Source organism: Nycticebus coucang, chromosome 4 (assembly GCF_027406575.1).
Source record: "Nycticebus coucang isolate mNycCou1 chromosome 4, mNycCou1.pri, whole genome shotgun sequence".
Classification (NCBI taxonomy): Eukaryota; Metazoa; Chordata; class Mammalia; order Primates; family Lorisidae; genus Nycticebus; species Nycticebus coucang.
This window is the reverse complement of record NC_069783.1, coordinates 131,976,070-132,000,745: the sequence shown is the minus strand read 5'-3', so window position 1 is coordinate 132,000,745 and position 24,676 is coordinate 131,976,070. Positions and strand designations below refer to the sequence as shown.

At 41.4% G+C, this 24,676-nt stretch overlaps 1 pseudogene; it reads left to right on the top strand.

The window, feature by feature from the left end:
• LOC128583423 (small G protein signaling modulator 1-like) overlaps nucleotides 1–22,163 on the top strand; it is a 40,890-nt pseudogene extending 18,727 nt beyond the window's left edge.
• Nucleotides 22,164–24,676: the final 2,513 nt, after the last annotated feature.

The following is a 24,676-nucleotide window of genomic DNA, read 5'->3' as shown; positions in this document are numbered from 1 at the left end:
AACCTGAGCAAGTCTGAGCCTCAGACCTGAGGCTGAGGACACAAAGTGAGACACTTTAATGTTTAATGCCTCCATGTGTATAATGACTTCAGCTACTCTTCGCCCACAGGTCTCCCTAGGTTTTTCTGGGTGTCCTCAGATATTATTCCATTCTGTCCTTTGTAAGAATACACAGTGTCCTTCCAAAAATCTTTGTTTTCTTCAACAGTGGTGGAGTCTTGCTCCTCTCTCCTCTTTCAGCCAAAAAAAAAAGCCTCCCCCCACCAAGATTCTCATGCAAGGAGAAGGTTGGAGGCATCACCTACTTTGCAAACAGCCAGACTCTGAATCCCAGTTTGGCTCACTTTGGTTCACCTGGGTCACTCTAGAAGTCAGAACTCTTTCTGCAAGTGACAGCAATTCACTTCAAACTGGTTGAAGTAAAGAAGAAAATTTGTTGATGTAACTGAGAAGTTCAGAGGCACAGTGTCTTCAGGCATGGCTGGATCCAGGTGCTCCCATAGGACTCTCTCTCTCTCTCTGTTTTTCTCTTAGCTTTGCTTGCCTCGGTGATGGTTCCATTCTCAGGTAGGCCCTTCCCAGGCAGTGGCAAAGATGGCTCCCAGCAGACACTGCCCTATATCCTACTTGCTTAGAGACTCAGACAAAAAAAAAGAGGGAGAGAGAAAGTGTGTCTGTTTGCTAGTAGTTCCAATAAAAGTCCCAGGGCTGATTCCCATTGCCCTGGATTGGATCACATAATCATCTCTGATCCAATCACTATGATCCCAACCTGGGTTCTGTGCCAGGTAGAGTCATCTCCATCTGAAGCATAAGGACAGAGTTATGGCGGGGTTGATTCCTAAAAGGAAAATTGGGGCACTGATAGAAGAAGGGGCATTGATGCTATATGGGTAGAAATAATATTATGGCAGGTCTTCCTCCACTCCCTCTGTCTGGATTTCTCCTACGCTCTTGAGTTCTGCTTCTCGCCAGAAAACTGGGCTATGTTTGGATCTATTCAAAGCATCTTTCTCTCTCTCCATCTGCAGGGCTCCCCTGAAACTTCTCTGTGACAACATGAAGTACCAGATCCTTTCCAGAGCCTTCTATGGATGTACGTATAGGCCTTCATTGCCAGTGTGGTCTATGAGGAGCAGTTATGGAGTGCCTATTGTATGCCAGCAATATCAGAGGAAATCAGCTCTGGAGTTTGAACCTCTGCTCCTTTATTCCATAGATGTCTGATTTCCATGAAGTTGTGTTAACCTCTCTCTGAGCCTCAGTTTTCTCATCTACAGATTGGAGATAAATTGTGTCCCTGGATCCCAAGAGAGAGCAGCGAACAGAGGAGTACCTGGGGAACAGAAACTTGGTTTAATAACCTTTCCATCCCCAGGGCCCACGTTGGAGGGTTTGTTTTCAGGATTGAATGAGAAGCATGTGTCATATAAAGTTCCAAACACCTAATATTGCATGTCGTGGGTACTCAATAAATTTCAGCTCCCTTCTCCTGTGGGCAGAGGCAGAAGAGTAAGGTAGTCTGATCTCTTCTTAAAACTTTAAAAATTAATTTCATAATACTGCTATTCTGATTATTCTCATTTAACAAGATGAGGAAACTAAGGCACAGAGCAGCATAGTGAAACAGCAGAGCTGAGGATTCAAACCCTGGCCTGCTTGACTCCAAAGGCTTTGTTGTTTTCTTCTCTGCTATATTGATTCTTATCAGGTTTTATTTACCCCGGCTTCACAGCCTCCATGGGGGAGATAAAATGTGTATATTTTCAGGAATTCTAGAAAAGTCTTAATACAACTTGCATGGGCCTATGAAATAGCAGAGCAGGTCACACGCCCAGGTGCCTGAAAAGGCAGGTAGACCGTGAGCTCCGCTTGGATGGGGTTTTGCCTATTATTTTGCTACTCATCCCGGTGCGTGGCTGGGCATGGAACAACTGGGCAGGTATTTCTGTACCCAATTTGAAGATCTTCCTGGAGGAAGGGGTAGAGGTTGAGATGGCTCCGGAATGGATGTCATTGGACAATCTGGCTCATCCCTGACAGTGGTTGAGAGTCCAGGTTATGGAGCCCAGTGTCCTGGTTTCAAATCCCAACTCCACACTTTGCAGCAAAGTGACTTGTGCAAGGGACATAACCAGTCTGTGCCTCAGCTGGAGATAATAATGGTCCCTGCTTCATAGGGTTGAGGCAAAGACTGGGGACAGCTCCCTGGCATGTCATGCATACTCTGTAAATATTATCAAGAAGTTTTTCAAGGTGAGTCCTCAGTTTCCAGAAGGTTCAGAATTCCCTCTGGAAATTGGAGAAGAAAGGGACAGAAAGAGGCAGAAGGAAGGGGCATGATCAGAGCTAACAGCATTGGCTGGCATTGGCTCAGTCCTTCCTCTGTACTAGGCACTTTGCCCAGCACCCTCCAGGTGATCAGAGTGGGACAGATAAGGCGTGTCACCTTGTCAGGTACCCCCTTAAGGGGGCAGGGCCATCTCTGAAAGCAAACTAAGTGCCCTCAGCATCTCCCCAGTTACTTCCTTGCTGGGCCCTTTCTTATCCACCTGCAATTTGAGTGGGAATCTTTTTGAATTGTTTTATAGCTTGTAATTGTACGTATTTTGGGGGCACTTGTGTTATTCTTATAGGTATGCAATGTGTATTGACCAAGTCTGGGTAATTTATCTTTTCTTTGTGTTTGGGACATTACAATTCTTCTCTTCTGAGCTCTTTTGAAAAATACAGTAAATTTTTGTTAACTATAATTTCTCTACTGTACTATCGAATTTGAGAACTTATTTCTTCTATCTAACTGTATTTTTATACCCATGAACAAACTTGTCTTCCCAGCCTCTGGCAACCACCACTGTACTCTCTCCTTCTACAACGAGCAGCTCCCACATATGAGTGAAAACATGAAATATTTGTCTTTTTGTGCCTGGCTTCTTGCCAGTTCCATCCATGTTGCTGCAAATGATGGATTCCACTCCTTTTTAATGGCTGGATAGTATTCCATTGTACCATATGTACCACATTCTCTTTATCCATTCATCGGTTGGTGGACACTTTGCTTGGTTCTCTATGTTGGCTGTTGTGAATAGTACTGTGATGTACATGGGAGTGCAGATATTTCTTTGAGACATTGATTTCCTTTCTTTGAGATGTATACCCATCCAAATACGGATGGGATTCAACCATATCTCACATTCTCTTTCTTTGTGTGGACTGAAAGCAGACAGAGCCATAGCGAACCTGCGGAGTCACAGACCCCCTTCCTTCCTGCCCTTCTCTGACTCCAGCCTATTAATTAAAGTTTTTGGCTTCCAGCAGAGGAGAGTGGAACCACCTGGACAGAGACTAAGAAAGGAGATCAGACTTCCCAAGGGTCACAGAGCTAATGAACAGTCAAGTCAGCAAGTGACAGTCCCCCTGTGGGCCTCACCTTCCTTGTCTGGAAAAGGGGAGAGGAGATGATGATAATTCACTGAATTATGGGAGTTCAGTAAGAAGGGGACTAGGACAGATCCTGGAGACTTCATGAGACAAGGTGAGGTGGTATCAGATGGTGGATGATGACACTTTCCTTCCCTCCCCTGACAGGGCTTACCTACTGCAGACACTTGTCCACCGTGAGGACCCACTTGTCAGCCCTGGTCAATCACATGATCGTGTCTCCAGACTTGCCCTGTGATGCTGGACAGGGACTGACGGCCGGGATCTGGGAGCAGTACCTTCAGGGCAGCACAGTAAGGCTTAACTGAGGTTGACCTGCAATGGTGCCGAGGCTGCAGGGAAGGTCATCTTGTCACCTTGTTGCCTAAGAAAAAATCCCACCTGCTTGTGGGGGCTCAAGTTGCCTTGCTTGGATTCTGCATAGACAAACTGAACCTCCCTTCCTCTTGCTGAGAGTTCTAAGACCCACAGCTCACTTCTGCCCTCTAGGATGGAGATAGAGGGAATAGAAAACATATTAATGGGATTACACCTGCGGTGCATCTTACAAGGGTATATGTGAATCCTAGTAAATGTGGAATGTAAAGGTCTCAGCAAAATAACTAAGAAAATGCTACGAAAGCTATGTTAACTAGTGTGATGAAAATGTGTCAAACGATCTATGAACCAAGTGTATGGTGCCCCATGATCATATTAATGTACACAGCTATGATTTAATAAAAATTTTAAAAAAGGAAAAAAAAAAAGAAAACATATGCTCACCTGGGAGTAAAGAATGAATTGGCCACTAAACATTTATTATTAAGCATCAGCTGTATGCTCAGTCCTGTACAAAATGCTGAGACATGACCCCAGCTAGGAGGAATTTACAGCCTAGTCCAAACTACCTAAGAGTAGCTAAGTCAGAGGGAGGCAGCTAGACCAAGAAAACCCTTCCACCACTCTTCTAAAGTCTTTGTTCCATCTCTGTCTTGGGCCCAGATCGTTCACCTGGAATTCTTTCTAAGATTTTTTTTTTTATTAGAATACAAATATTTCTGGAAGAGAAATGTTTATGTTTTAAAAAAGTTTCATAGGCAAATAGGCAAATGAAGTTAAACAGTTCTCTGTATTTTGCAGGACTTCTCAGAGCCTTGGCTGTGCAATATACTTGCCCTTCTTAAGAAATTGGGGCATGGGAGAGAGGATATGGAATATTCCCTTGAATGTATTTAGCCACTGAAACCTTTATTAGAAAAGTGCCTTCTATGCCTAGCAGGAAGGTAGAACCCACTTTGAGAAGCACTAGTTTATCTCTGCCAAGAACAAAATTTAGAAGGACGTCCCTGTTTCCTCCACACTGAATCAATCTAGTGGCCCAATTTCTGTGCACCTTCCCACCCAGGGACTGAGGAGGGCTGAGCTGGTGAGCACCTGGGCCAGGCTGGCTTCCACACCTTGAAGGAAGGTGCTATTCTGTACATTACTTCTAAGATGCCACTGGATTCGGTGGTAAAGACAAATCAGATTCCAAATCTGGGCAAACAGAAAGATTATTTTTCTTTTTGCCAGAAAGAGTTGGGTTTTTTAAAAATTATAGGAGTAATACCTACTTATTGTAACAATTCCAAGCATGAAGAATGCAGGTGTACAAAATTAAAATAAAATTTTAAATGCTGTCTTTCTCCTTCATCCCTCTAGTTTGGATCATTCGAATGAATGATGCTTTGATCCTCAGTTTGGTGTAGACACTTCTGAATATTTCCTATGTTTATCCATAGGAATATCTCTATATATCTTTATTTCTATACATCTATATCTATAGATGCAAATCTACATAAAATACCTATAAGTGTATATGTTTTATCTATATTTATATCTATAGTACATATCTTCGTCTTTGTCTTTATCTTTGTATCTTTATAGATTTATGTGTAGATACAATACATATAGAAATATAATATCTACATATAATGTGTAATAGATACAAAGCCATATCTTCATAATGTCTATATTGCCTATTTTTTTAAGTGAGGGACATTTATACTTTAAGTGACAAATTTACATTTATATCGAGGACATCCATCAAATCTCTAGTGAAATATTGAATGTTAGAACCTTAGCATTTCACATGTGGATGCCCCATAATTTATTCAAATTCTCCCTAAATTATTTCAAACTATGTTGCAGTTGACATCTTTATAAGCACATACCTTTCTGTACTAGTGCTTTTATTACAAGAGAGGATTCCTAGAAGTAAAAGTGATTGATGTACATTTAAAATTTAAATAATTTAAATAGATACACCCAGTCATATTCTCCAAAGGTCATAATGTTCCTATCCCACAGCAGGCTCTGAGTGTGCATATTTCCCGAGGAATTTAAAAGATTTATAGATTTCTGGGCTTAGCTCCAGTTTTGTTGATTTAGCATCTCTGGGAGTAGAGCCCAAGAATATATATATTTTTTTGATGATCTTTCCCATTGGGGAAGCACCAGTCTAAGGACAAATTGGTTGAAACAATAGTCAAAAATGAATATTTGTTCATTTAAAAATAAATATTTGTTCATCTAACACCTTTCCCAGCCTTTGGCCGTGTTTTCACCCTTGTTAGTTGCATTGCTGTATGAGTGTAGCCTGAGCCCCAGTAACAAACAGCCCCCACTGTTTCAGTTGCCTGACACCATAAAGTTTTATTTCTTGCTCACTCAGCAGTTCTGGAGATGGGTGTTCCTGGCAAGTAGGCATCCCCCCTTCCTCTGAGAGGTTCAGGGTCCTAGGGTCTTGTGGTCCCATGGTCTTCCAGGGCTTCATGATCGTCTGCCTCCAGCTGGCAGAAAGGGAGAATAGAGGAGCATACCCCATTGGCATGTACCTGTCACATGGCCAAACCTAACTGCAAAGGAGGCTGGGAAATGGAGTCCAGATGTGGGCTCCAGTGTACACCTAAGATTAATGTTAAGATGTGAAATAGGTGGAACGTGAAGCAAAGAGGTCAGAGGAAAGCAGGGTCTCTGGAGCCTTTCAGAGCAGCCTTCTAGCACCGTCAGGACTTCCCACCTGCACACGTTTTAGAACCTGCCAGTCCCTCAGCTTCACTAACTGTAGCTGCAAAGCCTTTGCCTGAAAATGAATTAAAAAAAAAAAAAAAAAGGCAAGCAGGTAAGCTATTAAAGTCATCTTACTTTTGCACAAAATGTATTAGCATATGAGGCAGCAGCTGGAAATGTTCATTTTGGATTAATTTGCTTTGGAGATGTTTTCTTAAAGCTGAACCAAAATTAATAACTCCAAGGTATTTCCACATTAACACAGTATGGAAAATTGACGGGAGATTGGAAAGATTACTTCATTATATACAGCCCTTTCTTTTTCTTTTTATAAAAATGGGTTCATAGTAGACATGTTCTGCCTCTTGTTTTTTTTCCCCCCTCAGTGATACACATTGAGCATCTTTTTATGTAGGTCCTGATAGATGTGCCCCCCTCTTTAAATCCCTGTGTGGCGTACCCATGTGGTGTGCATGTTTGTGTTTATGGGCAGTTGAAGAATTGCTGGGGGGTGGCTTTTTCATATGACGCTGTGATGAATATCTAGTTACGCATGGCTTTGTGTGCTCACATCAGGATATTTGGAGGATGGGTCCGAGGAGCAGGGCTGCTAGGCCAAGGAGTCCATTTCCTGATCTTTAGACGACCACAGTCTGCTTCCGCCCTGCCCTCCGCAGAGTTACGAACCGCAGGAGCTGCTGCGTCTCATTTACTACGGAGGCATCCAGCCGGAGATCCGCAAGGCCGTGTGGCCCTTCCTCCTGGGCCACTACCAGTTCGGGATGACAGAAACAGAAAGAAAGGAGGTTGGTGACCCGTGGGTGCTAGGATCTTTAGCAACAAAAGGAACCAGATACTCTGAGGCTAGGGGAACTCTCTCCTCATGTTGGACCAAGATGGATCTGGGAGATGTTGGGGAGACAGGAACCCCAATGGCAGTGCTAATAGGTAGACAACACAGGCTACATATGTAAAACAGAATTTTTTTGAGCTAGGTCTCACTCTGTCACTTGGGCTAGCATGCTGTGGTATCATCATAGCTCACTGCAATTTCAAACTTCCTGGCTCGAATGATCCTTCACCCTCACCCTCCCAAAGTGTTAGGATTACAGGCGTGAGCCACCACACCCAGCCTGCCTGTAATTTTTCAAATAAACATTTTATTTTGCTATAACTATCAATCCACATACAGTTGTAAGAAATAATGTAAAGAAATAACATGCATCCTTTACCCAACTTCTTCCGATGGTAACATCCTGCAAAATTGTCATGTAATACGATATCACAACCAGGGTATTGACACTGCTACAATATACTAATCTTATTTAGATTTCCCCAGTTTTACCGATACTTGTGTGTGTGTGTGTTTTGTTCTCTGCCATCTTCTCACATGTGGACATTTGTGTCCATCACCAGAGGCAACATACAGACTATCTGTAATACCAAAGGGACCCTGAGATGTTGTACTTTTATAGTTACACCCACCTCCTTCCAGCGCCTGTCCCTAATTCCTGGAAACCACTAACAATATGTTCTCCATTTCTATAACTTTGTCATTTTAAGAGTGTTGTATAAATAGAATCATTTGGTATGTAACTTATTGGGACTGATTCCTCTTTGTGGCTGCACAGTATTCTATGAGGCGGATGTTCTACAGTTTAACTACACACCTTTTGGTGCATATAGCTAGATTGTTTCTAGTTTTTTGGCTATTACAAATAAAGCTGCAAAGAATATTCACGTACCATTCATGCCAATACCATGTGTGTATGTTGGATGAGTACAAGTTATCATATCTCTGGTAACAAATGAGCAAGAATCCAATTGCTGAGTCATATGGTAGTTGCATGTTTGGTTTTATAAGAAACTGGGAAACTTTTGCAGCTGCTGTACCATTTCATGTTACTCCCAGCAATATATGAATGATTCCCACTTGCATCTTCACCCGGGATTGATGTTGCCCCTCTTTTGTATTTTAGCCACTCTGACGGTATATAAATGATATTTCATTATGGTTCTCAATTTGCATTTCTCAAATGGCTAATGAGGTTGGACATCTTTGCATGCGCTTATTTACCATTGTATATCTTCTCTGGTGAAATGGCTCCTCATGCCTTTTGCCAGTTTTCTAATTGGATTGCTGAGAGTTCTTTCTATATTCAGGTAATAGTCCTTTGTCGAATACATGGTTTGCAAATATTTCCTCCCAGTCTTAGTTTGTCATCTTTTTAATAGACTCATTTTTAGTTTAGTTTTTTTTTGAGACAGAGTCTCACTCTGTTGCCCAAGCTAGAGTGCCCTGGTATCAGCCTAGCTCACAGCAACCTCAAACTCCTGGGTTCAGTTGATCCTCCTGCCTCAGCCTCCCTAGTAGCTGGGACTACATGCATCTGCCATGATGTCCGGCTAATTTTTCTACTTTTTGTAGAGACAGGGGGTCTCACTCTTGCTCAGGCTGGTCTCGAACTCCTGAGGTCAAATGATCTTCCTGCCTTGGCGTCCTAGAGTGCTGGGATTATAGGTGTGAGCCACTGTGCCAGGCCCTAGAGTTTTTTATAAAACAAATTTTTAAATTTTGATGAACTTCAGTTTAGCAATTTTTTCTTTTATGGATTGTGCTTTTTTGTGCTTTTGATACAGATCTAGATTCTGAAGATCTCCTACAGTTTCTCCTAGAAGTTTTGTATTTACATTAAATATAGAACATTTTGAGTTCATTTTTTGCTTGTGAATATCTGGTTGCTCTATCACCATCTGTCGAAAAAATATCTTTTCTCCACTGAATTGCTTCTGCATCTTTGTCCAAAATTGTTTGGGCGGATTTGTGTGTCTATTCCTGGGTTTTCTATTCTGTTCCATTAATCCATGTGTCTGTCCTGTAAATACCATGCTATCTTGATTATTGTAGCACATTTATAATTTTAAATGTTTTAGTGGTTATATTTAAGAAGTAAAAAAGAAACAGATGCAATTAATATTTTCAAAAAGTTTATTTTGAAATATAGATGATCCCTTACTCATGATGGTTCAACATAATGAATTTTTGACTTTACAATGAGCTTATTGGGCTCTGGCACACCAAAAATGCATTTTTGACTTACAGTGTTTTTGGTTTGTGATAGTTTTATCTGGTCTTAACACCATTGTAAGTTAATGAGCATCTGTAATTACAGGTTCACAAGAAGTTGCAAAATAATACAGAAGTCCTATGTACTCATCATCTGGCTTATCAAATCAGATGAATCAGTGAATGAATGTTTGAGTGAGAAATGAAGGAAGGAAAGTAGTCTTTTCCTTTTGGTGTTCCCAGGGCCTGTACACTGTGTGGCACATAGTAGGGGCTCAACAATGGTTGTGTGCATGAAGAGAGAGGCCAGGCATAGTGGCTCACACCTGTAATCCCAGCACTTTGGGAGGCTGAGGCAGGAAGATCACTGGAGGCTAAGAGAAGACCAGCCTGAGCGAGAGTGTGACCCTGTCTCTTAAAAAATAGAAAAATTAGCCGGGAAGAATGGCACAGCTTTATAGTCCCAGCTGCTAGGGAGGCTGAGGCAGACAGATTGTTTGAGCCCATGACTTTGAAGTTGCAGTAAGTTGTAATCACTATGATGACATCACTGCATTTTAGCCCGGGCAACAGAGAGAGACCTTATTTCAAAAAACAAACAAGAAAAAAAAAAAATGGAGAGAGAAAAGGAAGAAAGAAGGGTGGGAGGGAGGAAGGGGAAAAAATGAAAGAAAGATGTAGCTTGCTCCCTTTCCTGTGCCTTCAGGGCCTTGCCAGTGCTAGATGTGACATCGTAGGTACTTGGCGAATATCTAATTGCTAATTGCATGAATGTTGGATGGTTCAGAGCCACTCTCTTCAGGTGAGGCTGACTCTCTCCAGGGGCCTCAGCATTTCAAGTGACCTTGCATCTGCCCTGGCAGGTGGATGAGCAGATTCATGCCTGCTATGCACAGACCATGGCTGAGTGGCTGGTCTGCGAAGCAATCGTGCGACAGAGGGAGCGGGAGTCACATGCTGCAGCTCTGGCCAAATGCTCCTCGGGAGCCAGCCTAGACAGCCACCTGCACCGAATGATGCACAGAGACTCCACCATCAGCAATGAGGTGACAGCAGTGGCTTCAGGGAACAAGAGGGGTGGTGAAGGCCAAGACTTGCTTTATTAGGCTGAGTGTCTGGGGTTTTGGGACAGTACCACTCATGGCTTTATTTTTGAGGTTGGGGGGGGTGAGTGACTCTGCAATTAGACCTGGGTTCTAACTCCACCCTTACCTAGTTCTGGGTTCTCCTGCAAGCACCTTTTCTTCTGGGCCTCAGTTTCTGCATCTGTAAAGTGGGACTAATCAGGTGTACAGAGGAGGTTTGTGTATAGCTCAAACAAGACAAGGTATATAAAGTCCCTAGCACAATGTCTGGCTTTAATTGATTTAACAAATGCTTATTGAGTACCTACTACGTGCTAGTTACTGTCAGAAATGTCCTAGAATGTCAAGAATGTTCCAGTAACCTCCCAGAACCTCCAGTTAAACAGCCTCAAGCAGGAGCTCAGAAAAAAAAGGTTAATTCTGTTCACCAGTTATCTCTATCAGTTATCAATTGCCATGATACTGCTGTATAACAAACAACCACCAAAAGTCAGTGACTTCCAACAATCAACATTTATTTTTGCTCACCAGTCTGTGAGACCAGGTGAGAGGTTCTGCTCTGAGCTGGGCTGGGTGGGGCTCACTCTGGCATCAGCTGTCTGTGTCTGGTTAACTAAAAGGTTTGTTGATCTCAGTTGGGCATTCTCGTTTGTCTGTGATGACACAGCCGTGTGCACCAGGGGCCTCATCGTCCCTCCAGCAAGGAGCAGATGCTGAAGAGATAAGCCAGAAATGCACAAGCACGTTTTAAGCCTCTACTGAGTTAAGTTTGCTAATCCCGATGACTGAAGCAAGCCACATGGCCAGGCATAGCATCAGAATAGGCAAGAACTGCCAAATTCAAGGGCAGAAGGCACGTATGCAGGCAGCAGGTAAATAAAAATGAGCCATAAAAAAACAACCAGTTACTCTGAGCTAAAATATCTGGCAGACGTCTCAAGTAGAGAGCGGTTGATGGTGGGTGCTCCAGTTGTGGAAGTGGGAGGTGGAGGCCCAGAGGCCAAAGCAGTCTCTGAGGAAGCTCCGGGAAGCAGGGAGTGGTTCCCTCTTTGCATTTTATAGCTAAGAAGCTGAGCCCTGAGGGGGTGAGCCAGTCAGGATAGAGAGGAAATCAGGCTTCCTGGCTCACAGACCAGCAGACACTCCTGCTGCGGGCCAGGATGCAGCCTCACCCTCTCTCCCTCCTATTCCTTCTCTCAGTCCTCCCAGAGCTGCAGCTCGGGCCACCAGAACATCTGCCTGCACAGTGACTCCAGCAGCAGCACACAGGTGACCGCTCAGAGGCCCCACCCCTTCCACCGGCCTCACCCTGCCAGCCCATGCCCCTCCCTTCCACCCCGGGTGATGGGGATTGGATGTCCATCATTTGCAGTTCATTTTCTGGGTTATTTAAGCTTTTTATACTAGCTTTAAAAGTCAAGTTTTTTCCAAGTAACATATGAATCTAGTCCCCCTGTAAAAAACTAAAACATTGCAGAGAAAGTCAAAGTTTACTTTGATCATCTTTAATCCCTGGCTGCCCACCATTGAAATAACATCACCATCATCATTTTGCTGAATATCCTTTCAAGACCTTCTGTATGCCTTTACATAACAGAAAGCTGTAAATAATATAGCAATGTTATAGCAAATATAGCAGTGTTTGGTAGTCTTTAAAAAAAATTCTACATAAATGCCATCAATGTGTTCAAGAACTTTCCATTTCATTTGATGAAAAGAGATAGCTCGATCTCCCTCGATATCAAAGAAGAAAAGAAACACGTGTAGTATGTCACCTTTCTTGTAAAAAGAGGAAATATTAATGTAGGTATATTTTTGCATCTGCTTTCAAAAACAGCAGAAAGATAAACCAGAATTAAATCAAAATGGTTACCAAGAGGGGGAGGGGAGAGGGAAAGAAGCTACATTTCCCTGAATATGCTTTTTCTTTTTTCTAATTTTGACTTTGAATTTAAATGGAGTTAGGCAAATTTTTTACTTATCTTAAACCAATTAAATCCAAAATAAGTTTTTAAAAGCACAGAAATATACAAAACTAACCATAAATCAAGTTGGTGAGATAACAGAAAAGAAATATTTCAGGTGACTTTGGAACACAGTTTTTGGCTGTCTAACCTTGATGGGATATGACCTGAGGACATAAAGAAACACAAATAAATCTTTAAAATGTATCCTGGATATTTCTTCATAGTGTCTCATATATATCCAACTACATTTTAAAATTGATCCATAATTATCAACCACATGGCTATAAAAGACTCTTTTTTAAAAATTGATCCTTTTTCTTTTTCCTTTTAAAGAATGATGTGCACCTGGTAGAGGTCTGTCTGATGAAAAAACATGTTCCTCCCCCATTTCAATGCCCTAGGTCCCCTTCTGGCTTATTCTATGCACACACGAGCATGGAGGTCACGTTTTTATTTATCACAAGCAGGAATCTGTATTCTGCCTTGTTCTACCTCTCTTTTCACTTGGCTGTCTGGTATTCCACTGTGTGCGTGTGGCATGTTTGGACTGATCCCTGTTGTTGGGTACTCAGGTTGCTGCTGTGAGCAGGGCATCCTAGTCCATCTGTCTCTGCGCACCTTGTCCTCAGGTGTTTGAGTCTGTTGATGAGGTGGAGCAGGTGGAAACTGAAGGCAGGTTGGAAGGGAAACAGCCCAAGATCCCGAATGGGAACCTGGTGAATGGCACTTGTTCCCCAGACTCTGGGCATCCCTCCTCCCATAACTTCTCCTCGGGCCTCTCGGAGCACTCGGAGCCCAGTCTGAGCACAGAAGACAGTGTCCTGGATGCCCAGCGGAATATCCCCCGGGGACCAGCATGCAACCCAGGGACAGCAGCATGGATGACAGGCAGAGCAGTGAGGCCACCACTTCCCAAGGCGAGGCTCGTGAGGAGCTGGCTGTGCAGGACAGCCTGGAGGTGACCTCCTTGCCAACGAGAGCATGGATGAGTTCATGTCCATCACTGGCAGCATGGACGTGGCCCTGCCTGAAAAGGATGATACTGTGATGGAGAGCTGGCGGGGCAGCAAGGCAGAGAAACGTAGCCAGATGGACAGTGAGGACAACCTCTCAGAGGAGCCTGAGATGGAAAGCCTCTTCCCTGCGCTGGCTTCTCTGGTTGTGACCACTTTTGCCAACAATGAGGTGTCCCCTGTGTCGTCCAGTGGTGTCACCTACTCTGTAAGTCACCAGGACTCTCCACTCAATTATCTTAGCTCCAGCTGTAGGATGGAGGGGATGTACCACAAACCCTTTATCCAGAACAACCCAGTAGTGAGCCCTCTGGGTTGTTGCATTTTGCCCATCACAGAGGATTCACTACAGAAACACATTTGGGGGGGAGGATAATATTTAAAGAACACAGGTTTTGCAGTGAATAATCCTGGGTTCAAATCTCAGCTTTGGCAAGTCACTTGATCCCTTCTGAGCCTCCGTTTCCCTATTCCTTCCTAAGTTGCTTTCAAAATTAACAAGTTAAAGTCCCATGTGCCTGGGACATCCTAAGCACTTGATCACTGGCAACCTTGATGATGAGCTTTGTGATTTAGACTCAGGTCCAGTGTCTTTTGAATATTCAAATTTGCTTCCTTGCCAGAAAGTCCAAGCCAAGGGACGTCAGCTGAAAGGAGGTTTTTTACTGACTTTGCTATGTATTTATCATCAATTCACTCCCCCAATCTTCCAGTTTTCTAAAAATCTCTTCTCAAGTATTTGGATATGTCAGGTTTATTTATTTGGTACATCCAAAGAATTCCCGAGGCTTTCAGGCCTTGCCCTGTCCCCATGCCTGAGCTGTAGTTGTCATCCACCCTCATCTCACGTCCCCTTTGCTTTGCTTCTCTTCTATTTTCCGTCTCATGTTTACCTCTTTCTTGGTTCTCTCCCTTGTTGAGGGGCACATGCCCCAGTGGCATCCACATCCTTAGCGTTTCATTCCTTCTTACATTATAGGCCTCTCGTTCTGGGATAACCGTCTTTTTGTACGACGTGCACTCTTTAGCATGTCCTGTTGCAGAGTATCTCTCCATTTTGAACAGTATTCATCTCACCTTATTCTTGCAAGGTGTTTTCACGGAATATGCAGCTCTAGATTGTAGTTATTTTCTCTCAGTATTTTGAAGGTATTGTTCCACTGTCTTGTAGATTCCGTTGTTGCTGTGGATAAATCAGTTGTTTACTTGTCATTCCTTTAAAAAATCTTGAAAGATCTAATTTTCATTTTTTTAAAGATAATCTCCTCTCTTTCTGGCTGCCTTTAGGGTTTTGTTTTTTTTTTTGGCCGGGGCTGGGTTTGAACCCACCACCTCCGGCCTGTGGGGCTGGTGCCTTACTCCACAGGCGCTGCCCACCTTTAGGGTTCTTTTTTTGGGTGTGTGACATTGTGTGCCTAGGTATGGATTTCTTTTTTGTAGTGGTTTGTTGGGTTTTATGTATCTGCAAATTGGTGTCTTTAGACAGTTCTGGAAAATTCTCATCTATTATTTACTCAGCTGTTGCTACTTCCCCATTTTCTCCCTCCGGCTGTAGCTCTGGTTAAACGTTCGTTACATCTTCTCACCCTGTCCTCTATGGATACCACTTCTCTTTCATTTTATCATTTCCTTGATGTTGACACCACTTCTCTTTCATTTTATCATTTCCTTGACGTTCTGTGCTGAATTCTGGATATTTTCTTCAGATCTCCTTTTAATTCACTAATTCTCTCTTCAGAGTGTCTAATTTTCTGTCACCTTTCTCTAATTAGCATTTAATATGCCTTTTTAAAGTTTTATTTGGCTTTTCTGCAGTTGTGCTTTAAAACAATCTACTTATTTTTATAGTCTACTCCTCTTGTTTTTAACCTCTTTTATTTCCTTAAATAGAGCAAAGATATTTATGTATTTTGCTTTAAATACAGCAAAAACTAAGCAGGAGTCTCATTCTGCTGTCTGGCATTTATGCTGTTATTTATGATGCCTTTCTTTCTCTGGGGGTGTTTTCTGATTTTTGAGCACAGGTTCGTATTTCTTGGAGTTCTGTCTGTTGCCCTGTTTAAAGCCTAGGTGTGAAGCAGATTCCTCAATAGAGGGTTTTCTTCCTGGTACCAGAAGAATACAAGTGTGAGATGACTTTGAACTAAATTCTCTGATCTTTCATACCATCCAGGTTGTGGAAATGTGGGTTATAAACCTGCATGAGTTGTAAACCTGACTTGTGGCTCTTAATCATCTAGGGAGATCATTTACACTTAATTTATACATATGTTCAGGCATCAAGGCATTGTTTTGAGACCCCGAGACATTAGTATTAATAGTTTTTCTAGTCATCCCTTACTGAAGGTGTGATTCTTTGGGGTTCTACCTTTCTTCAGGAAGGTCTTTTATTAGACTCCGCACCTCAGAAGGTTTGGGGAACTCAAAGTAATTAAATCTAAGCTTAAATTTTCCAATTTGGCATCTTCCCTCAGGGAGTAAGCCAATTTTGGTGTTATCTCACCTTTCTGGATTAGGTTTTGGTCCTTAAATGTTGCCATTTCCTTGTCATACCATTGAACAATTTCAAAATTAAGCCCAGAGTGCGTTCTTCCATTCTCCTTGTCCAGGTTCTAGCAGAGAGCAGTGCACTCCCTGTAGTTGCGACTCTTTGAGAAAGAATTGTATCCTATAGAATAAAAGACACTTGCCCTCAAAACAAACTATTCATGTGATGGATACACTGAAAGCCCAGACTTCTCACCATACAATTCATCCCTGTAACAAAAGCCATTTGTACCCCCTAAATTTATTGGAATAAAAAAAAAATAAAAACAAATGAAATCAAACACCCAAGCAGTCCAGGAGAGGATTAGGAGGAGGGGAGATGCTCTTTGTCTCCTAGTGAGGAGTTGGGTGTAATTTTTCATTTCTTCCCCTCTTGGGGCCTTATAGCCGGAGCTGCTGGACCTATATACAGTGAATCTGCATCGCATCGAGAAGGATGTGCAGAGGTGTGACCGCAACTACTGGTACTTCACCCCTGCCAACTTGGAGAAGCTGCGCAACATCATGTGCAGGTGGTGGGGGTGAGGGGAAGGACCCGGGAAGGGAGAGGGTTTGGACAAGATCAGGGCTTTTGCAGGCCCAGGGAGAATTTATTTCGGTCTCTGAAGCTGACTTCATTCCCACCTGGAATCTAATTTCAACCCACACTGACAAATAATAATAAAAACAACAACACCGAGCATTTATTAAGCACCTACTGTATACCACTGTTCTGAGCCTTTTTTGATCATTGCTTAATCAGTCCTCAACTAACCCTCAACCTATCCCCTTTTATAAGTGGGGATGTGGAGGCTCAGAGAGGAACTACATTACTCAGAGCACTCTGGGCTGTGGGTAGCTCACAGCCACATCGCTCTGTCTCTACAATCTGCCTTCTTTTTCTTTTTTTCTTTAAGTCAAGATCTAGGGCTTAAGTACTATTCATTAAAAAATAACTACTGGCATTTATTAAAATATGGACGTTGTTGGCCTCTTTGCATATTTGCCCTGTCAATGGAGGCTCATTGGCTTTCTATGGCAAACACATCCTGCTTTGTCAACTTTCTTACTCTGTAAACTTATCTTTCTCTTCCTCAATAAACTTTGTATCACTCTTGCCTAAAAAAAAAATACAAAAGTAACCCCTGCTTATTAAAAAATTCAAGTAAGTTAAGGAGATTAGAGCCTTATAAGATATAAAGAGAAACTTCTCCTCATCTTCACTAGTCAATGCCACTCGCCCAGAATTAATGACTACAAACAATTTAGTAGTAACTAATTGATTGTATGGCTACAAAATGGGATGCTGATGGTAACTGTTTCGTGTGATTATTTTGAAAAATAAATGGTGCAATGCGTGCATAGTGGGCTGAGTATACAGAAAATGCTCAGTAAATATAAATTATTGTTATATTAATAAAGGGTAGACCAAGATTCCAGATAGAGGAAACTGCTAGGGCAAAGGCACCAAGGTATAAATGTGGTTTATTTGTGCAAGGGGAAGTGTGGCTAGAGGGGAAGAGAAACTAAGAAGTAATATGTAAGCTGTGAACATGAATTGAGAACAGGTTATAAATGCTTTATATCCCCAGTAAAGGAGTTTGTACATCATCCCATCAGACAGTGGGGACCTTGTGAAGGTTTTTGAACATACAGAAGCCTCCTGGAACTGGACTTCAGGGAGGTCATTCTGATGGCTGCTCACAGGATGCTTGAAGAGAGTAGGACAGGTAGTCAGGATGCTGAGGGAGTGGTCCAAGTGAAGGGTGGGAGACCAAACACGGGTGGAGGGGCCTGCAGAGGCGGGTCGTGCAGGGGGGAGGGGCGGAGGGGCCTGCAGAGGCAGGTTGTGCAGGGGGGAGGGGCGGAGGGGCCTGCAGAGGCGGGTTGTGCATGCCATCACTGGCCCCTCACATCTCTCATAGCTACGTCTGGCAGCACATTGAGATCGGCTATGTCCAGGGCATGTGTGACCTTCTGGCTCCCCTGCTGGTCATTCTGGATGATGGTGAGTGTGTCTTCCCTGCCCCAGGACTGGGGGGTACAGTTTCCTTCCCACCACAGGGCAGGGAGGTTAAACTCACTTTGTGACTCCATGGAATGGGTCAGGACAGGTGCTCAGAAGACCTGTCTGGAGAACACATCAAGATTCTAGTGAAGTAAAATTCCTTGTGTCCCTTGATGCCCAATACTTAACACATATCCAGGCCTTTGCTAGCCACTGATTGTATGTACATGAATATGAATTTAAAAAAAAAAAAAAGCCAGTAAGGCCCAGATGGCTTTACTGGGTAGTTCTACCAAACATTCAAAGAATTACCACTAATTATGTAGAAGCTCATTTTAAAAAATACAGAAGGAAGGAACACTTCCCAACTCATTTTGAGGCCAGTCCTCATATGAGTACTGGGTACCACTGGTACCCTGACACCCAGTACCAGACAAAGACATTATAAGTTAACTACATACCAATATTATTTAAGAATATAAATGCAAAAATCCTCATCAAAGTATCAACGGACTTATTCCAACAAGATACAAAATGGACTGTAAACAAAAACAAAGTGTGGTTTATTCCAGGAATGCAAGAGAGATTCGACATACAAAACTAAATCATTGTAATTCACACATTAACAGATTAAAAGGCAAAGAACACAAAAGTATCTCAATTGACATAGAAAAACATAACAACATCCAGTACCTTTTTATGATTAAAAAAAAAACTCAACAGGGCCGGGCACAATGACTCCCGCCTGTAATCCAGCACTCTGGGAGGCCAAGAGGAGTGGATTTCCTGAGCTCACAGGTTCAAGACCAGCCTGAGCCAGTGCGAGACCTCGTCTCTAAAAAAAAAAAAAAAAGAAAAGAAAAGAAAAATAGCTGGGCATGTGGTGAGCACCTGTAGTCCCAGCTACTAGGGAGGCTAAGGCATGAGAATTGCTTGAGCCCAAGAGTTTGACGTTGCTGTGAGCTGTGACACTAAGGCACTCGACCCAGGGCAACAAAGTGGCGACCCTCCCCCACCACCACCAAAAAAAACAAAAAACAAACACTCAACAAATTAGGAATGGAAGGGAACTTACTCACCTTACTCAACATGATAAAGAGTACCTCAGAAAACCCACAAATAGCATCATATTAAATAAGGAAAGATTTGAGCACATTCCCCCTGAGGTCAGGAACAAGACAGGATATCTAATTTGCCACTACAAGTTGTAGAGGGCAATTAAGGAAGAAAAAGAAATCTAAGCCATCCAGATTGGAAAAGAAGTTAAATCTCTATTCATGGATGACACGATTTTGAATATAGAAAATCCTAAGGAATAAAAGAAAAGATAGAACTCATAAGTTTAGCAAGGTTGCAGGATACAATACACGGTCAATAAATAAAAGCCTATTGTACCTCTGTATGCCTGAACAATCCCAGAATGAAATTAGGGAAACAATTCCATTTGCAGTAGCATCTAAAAGAAAAAATATTTATGAATAAATTTAACAGAACTGTAGTGTTTGTACATCGAAAACCACAAGACATTGATAAAAGAAAATTTTAGAAACCTAAATAAATGGAAAGACATCTCATATTCATGGACTTGAAGACTTAGTATTGTTAAGGTAGCAATGCTTTCCAAATTGATCTGTAGATTCAGTACAATCTCTATCAAAAATTTACTGCCTTTTTTGCAAAAATTGACCAGCTACCCCTAAAATTGATACAGAAATACAACTCAATGAGGAAAAAATAGTCTTTTCAACATACGGTACTGAAACAACTGGATATCTTTATGCAAAAGATTGAAGTTGAACCCTTACCTCACACTATGGACAAAAAACTAATTCAAAATGGATCATAGATCTAAATACAAGAACTAAAATTGTAAAACTCTTAGAAGAAAACACAGAGAATTCTTTGTGACCTTGGTTTCTTAGATGTGACATCAAAAGCATAAATGACAAAAGAAAGAATAGGCAAATTGGACTTCATCAAAATTGAAAAATTTTGTATTCCATAGGAAACCATCAAGAAAACAAAGAGAATCTAAAGAATGGGAAAAAAAGTGGAGGTCAAATATGTGATGATAAGGGACTTCTATCCAAAATATACAAAGAACTCTCATAATTCAATAATAAAAAAGATAATTTAAAATGGATAAAGGATTTTAATAGACATTTCTCAGTAGAATCAAAGATATAGAAAATGTCCAACAAGCACATTAAAGCTAGTCAACATCATTAATCAGTAGGAATATGCAAATCAAGTTGAACTGTGTCTTGGCATCATTGTCAAAATCAATTCACCATCAGCGAAAGGGCTTATTTCTGGACTGTGATTTCTGTTCCACTGATAGATAGTGATTTGTATGACTCCATTTATATGAAATGTCCAGAAAAGGCAAAGCCAGAGACAGAAGGTAGACTAGTGCTACACGCCTCTCCAGGGACTGGGTGGAGAGGGAAATGGGGAGTGGCTGCTTCGTGGGTACAGGGTTTCCTTGTGGAGTGAAGAAATGTTCTGGAACTAGATAGTGGTGAATTCACACAACATTGTGAATGTATTAAACTACTAAGACTATTCAAAAATGGGAGTACAACCCCACTCTTGAGCCACAGGCTGCACATGGTGATTTCCTTCAAAAAGTCCAATATGGTGGGAATGGTGGGACATATGGGTGAGGGAGAAACATTAAAGCTCTAAAACCTGACAAACACTATCTCAGCCAGGTGAACAAGGTCAACACAATCTTAAATTGCATTGATAGTATATGCCTTTGATATGATATAATTAAAATGGCACTTTACCTCCATGGTCTGCTGTCCAATAACCCATAATCTTTCTTATTGTGAGAGAAACATTAGGAAAATTCCATTACTCATGGTGTAAGATCCTACAGAAATACCTGATTGGTACTCCCACAAGCTGTCAAGGTCATCAAAAACAAGAAAAGCCTAAAAAACTGCCACAGCCAAGAGGAGATATATGTGCCATCTTGGGTGGGATCTTGGAACAGAAAAAGCACATTCAGTAAAAACTAAGGAAATCTGAATATATACTTTAGTTAATAAGGGCATCAACATTGGTTTATTAAGTGTAACAAAGGTGTCGTGCTAATATTAAGATGTTAATAATAGAGGAAACTGATGTGAGGTATGTGAGAACTCTACTATCATCTCAATTATTTATAGATTTAAACTATTCTAAAAAATGTCTTTGAAAAAATAAATGACATCCTACTTTGAGAACCCTTCAGACTAGTGTAGCTTTCTCCAAAGTTATCAATTGCTAAGAGAAAATAAAATACCATTTTCAAAAAGTTTTTGAAACACTGAGTTAAACAAAACAAATTGCAGGACTTGTCAGCACCTTTACTTACTAGATACATGTAGTGATTCCTGACGCAGCAGATATTCTAAGCATTTCACAAAGTTATCCGGCCTTTTCTTTGCTTATCATCTATAAAAGTTCTTCCAGTATTGACAATTGCTGTGCAAGTACAATGGTTCCCAGACTTGAGAATTTCATGAACCAATAGAATGGCAAAAGGGGGGGGAAAGTTTGGGACCAACAAAACATTACCAGTTTTTCATTGTAGCAAATAAGGATCTTCTTCACAAGAGCATCTGCTGTTAGCCATCATTTCCTAAAAGAAGATGTTTCAAAACCTGCAAGGTGAGAAATAGGTAATGAATTTAAGATTAGAAAGCATCCCTTGAAATGGAATACTCTTGGTTCTGCATTGTCCATAAGTTATGTATTTGGCTGTGGACTTTGAACCAGCTCTGGGCCTTAGACCATCACTTTGGGAACCCCTGTCCCCTGGGCAATGATACAGCTGATCGTTTGTCCTGTGCTGCTTCCTCAGAAGCCCTCGCCTTCAGCTGCTTCACAGAGCTCATGAAGAGGATGAACCAGAACTTCCCCCATGGAGGTGCCATGGACACGCACTTTGCAAACATGAGGTCACTGATCCAAGTATGAGCCAGTATCTAGTCCTGTTTGGACTTTTTGGAGAAACAGTAAGTGTATCTTAGTGGCTTAAGAGTGAGCAATTTGGAGCCAACTCAATAGGTTTGAGTCCTATTTCGGCTACTCACTAGCTGTCCAGCCTCATAGACTTTTATCTCCCTGAGCCTCAGCGTTCTCATCTGTAAAAGTGGCTTATTTTCTTATTTATGTGATTCCCAGTAAATTTTTACACTTACAAGGGAAATGAAACAAACTAATGCATTTATAGATCTTAGCCCGATGTCTGGCAATGCCTCTCAGAGTCTAGTCCATGAGCAGCATTATCAGCCTCACCTCAGAACTTTTAGAAATGCAAATTACTAGGCAAGGTCTCCCACTGAATTAGAATTTCTGAGAGTTGGGCCAAGGAATCCATGCCATTTGAGGCTCCATAGGTGATTTCGATGCAAGCTCAAGTTTGAGAAGTGCTATAATAAATGCTAGCTCTTTAACATCTATAGTGTATCTGCTCCCAGATGAATTGAGACATTCACCCCTGTGAGCGGAAGGAATGGAAATGTATTAACCCAAGTAAATAATAGGGACCCGTAATGATCTACGAACAAGCAGTGGAGCTACATCCTTAATCACATTAGCTCTGAAAGATTCCTTGGTAGAGTTAAAAAAAAAAAGTTACTAAATCCTTTTGACCTGAGAAAAGTAGAAAGAGTAATATAATGAATACCCACGTTTCCACCTGCACCTGCCCAAGAAATAGAACGTTAACTACAGATTTATTTCTCAGCCTTCATGTAGGCATTCCCCTACTTTTGTCGTCCTAGGGGTAAGCACTTTCTAGAATGTGACATTTATCACTAAAATGCATTTTTTGAAATTCTTTAAAGCATACACATATAATCCTAAATAACATCTAATACTACATATTGTTTCTCAAGTTTCTCTACTTACATGAATAGTTGTAAATGGTATAAATTCTTCTGCAGCTTGTTTTTATACTCAGTAACAGGTTTGCGATGCTCACTCCCAACAGGGCAATTAATTCCTGGAAGTACAGTCATGCACTTCAAGAGTGTAACACTTTATATCACATTTTATTTGAATCCACTATCCTGTTGGTGATCATTTAGGTTGTTTTCATTTTGTTTTGTTTTGTTTTTGCTTTGGGGAATTTTGGGGTTTTGTTTTTGGTCAGTGCTGTACTGAAATACTTGTGTGCATTTCTCTGTGAATACATGCAAGAGTGTTGCAAGAGGGCAGGTCCCTGGAGTGGAACTGCTGGTCAGAGAGAGCGTGCGCATCTTCAGCAGACACAGCTCACTCAGCCTCCAAAGTGACTGTACCAGTTTCTGTGCTCAAGAGCAGTGTTAGAAGGGTTTTTCGACACAATCCATCATCACTTGATATTGTCACACATCTTAATTTTCACCAGTATCTTGGGTGTGATTAGAACATCCTGTTGGGATTTTATTTGCGTTTTTCTTGATTAAAAGTGGAACTGAATATCTTTTCTTTTTTCTTTTTTTTTGTTTATTTGGACTAATATTCTGATGAATTACCTGTTCTATTATATACTTTGCCATTTTATATGGCTATTTTTTCCATAATTAGAATCTTAACTCCACATATTTTCCCCTTATTTTTGTGCATACTATTTCGAACCTGCTGTTTTTATCTTTTCACTTAACAGCATATCTGTTAGCTGGAGACATTCTTCCACCACCTTTTTTAAAATAATAATTCTTTTGCAATATAAGTCAGATATCATACGATTCATCCTTGTAAAGTGTACAATTCGGTGGTATTTAGTATATTCATAGAGTTATGCACACATCACCAATTTCAGAACATCTTCATTACCCACCAAGGAAGCTCTTTACCCATGAGCAGTCACTCCCCGCTTCCTCTCTCTCCTCAAACCCTGGAAGCCGCTGTCTACTTTCTGTCTTTATACAGATTTAGCTTTTCTAAACATTTCATGTAAATGGAACCATACAATATATGGCCTTTTGTGACTGGCTTCTTTCACTTAGTATAATGTTTTCAAGGTTCATCCACATTGTTCCATATATTAGAATTTTTTTCCTTTTTATTACCAGGTCATATTGAATTAAATCATACGAATATACCACTTCTTGTGTATCCATTCATCTGTCGATGGACATTCAAATTGCTTCCATTTTTGGCTGTTACAAATGATGCTGCTACCCACATTTATTCATGTACAAATTTTATGTGAATCTATGTTTTTATTTCTCTTGGGGTTATACCTAGGAGTTGAGTGACATGGAAATTTCATGTTCAACTTTCTGAGGAGCTGCCAGACTGCTTTCCACAGCAGGTGCACCATTTTGCGTTCCCAGGAGCAGGGCATGAGGTTCCAGTTTCTCTGAATCCTTGCCAACACCTGTTACTGTCTATCATTTTGATTTTAACCATGCTTATGAGTATGAAGTTGGTATGTTGTTGTGGTTTTGATTTGTATTTCCTTAATGACTGATGATGTTAAGCATCTTCGGTGTGCTTGTTAGCCATTTATAAATCTTTTTTGGAGAAATGTCTGCTCAGATCTTTTGCCCATTTTT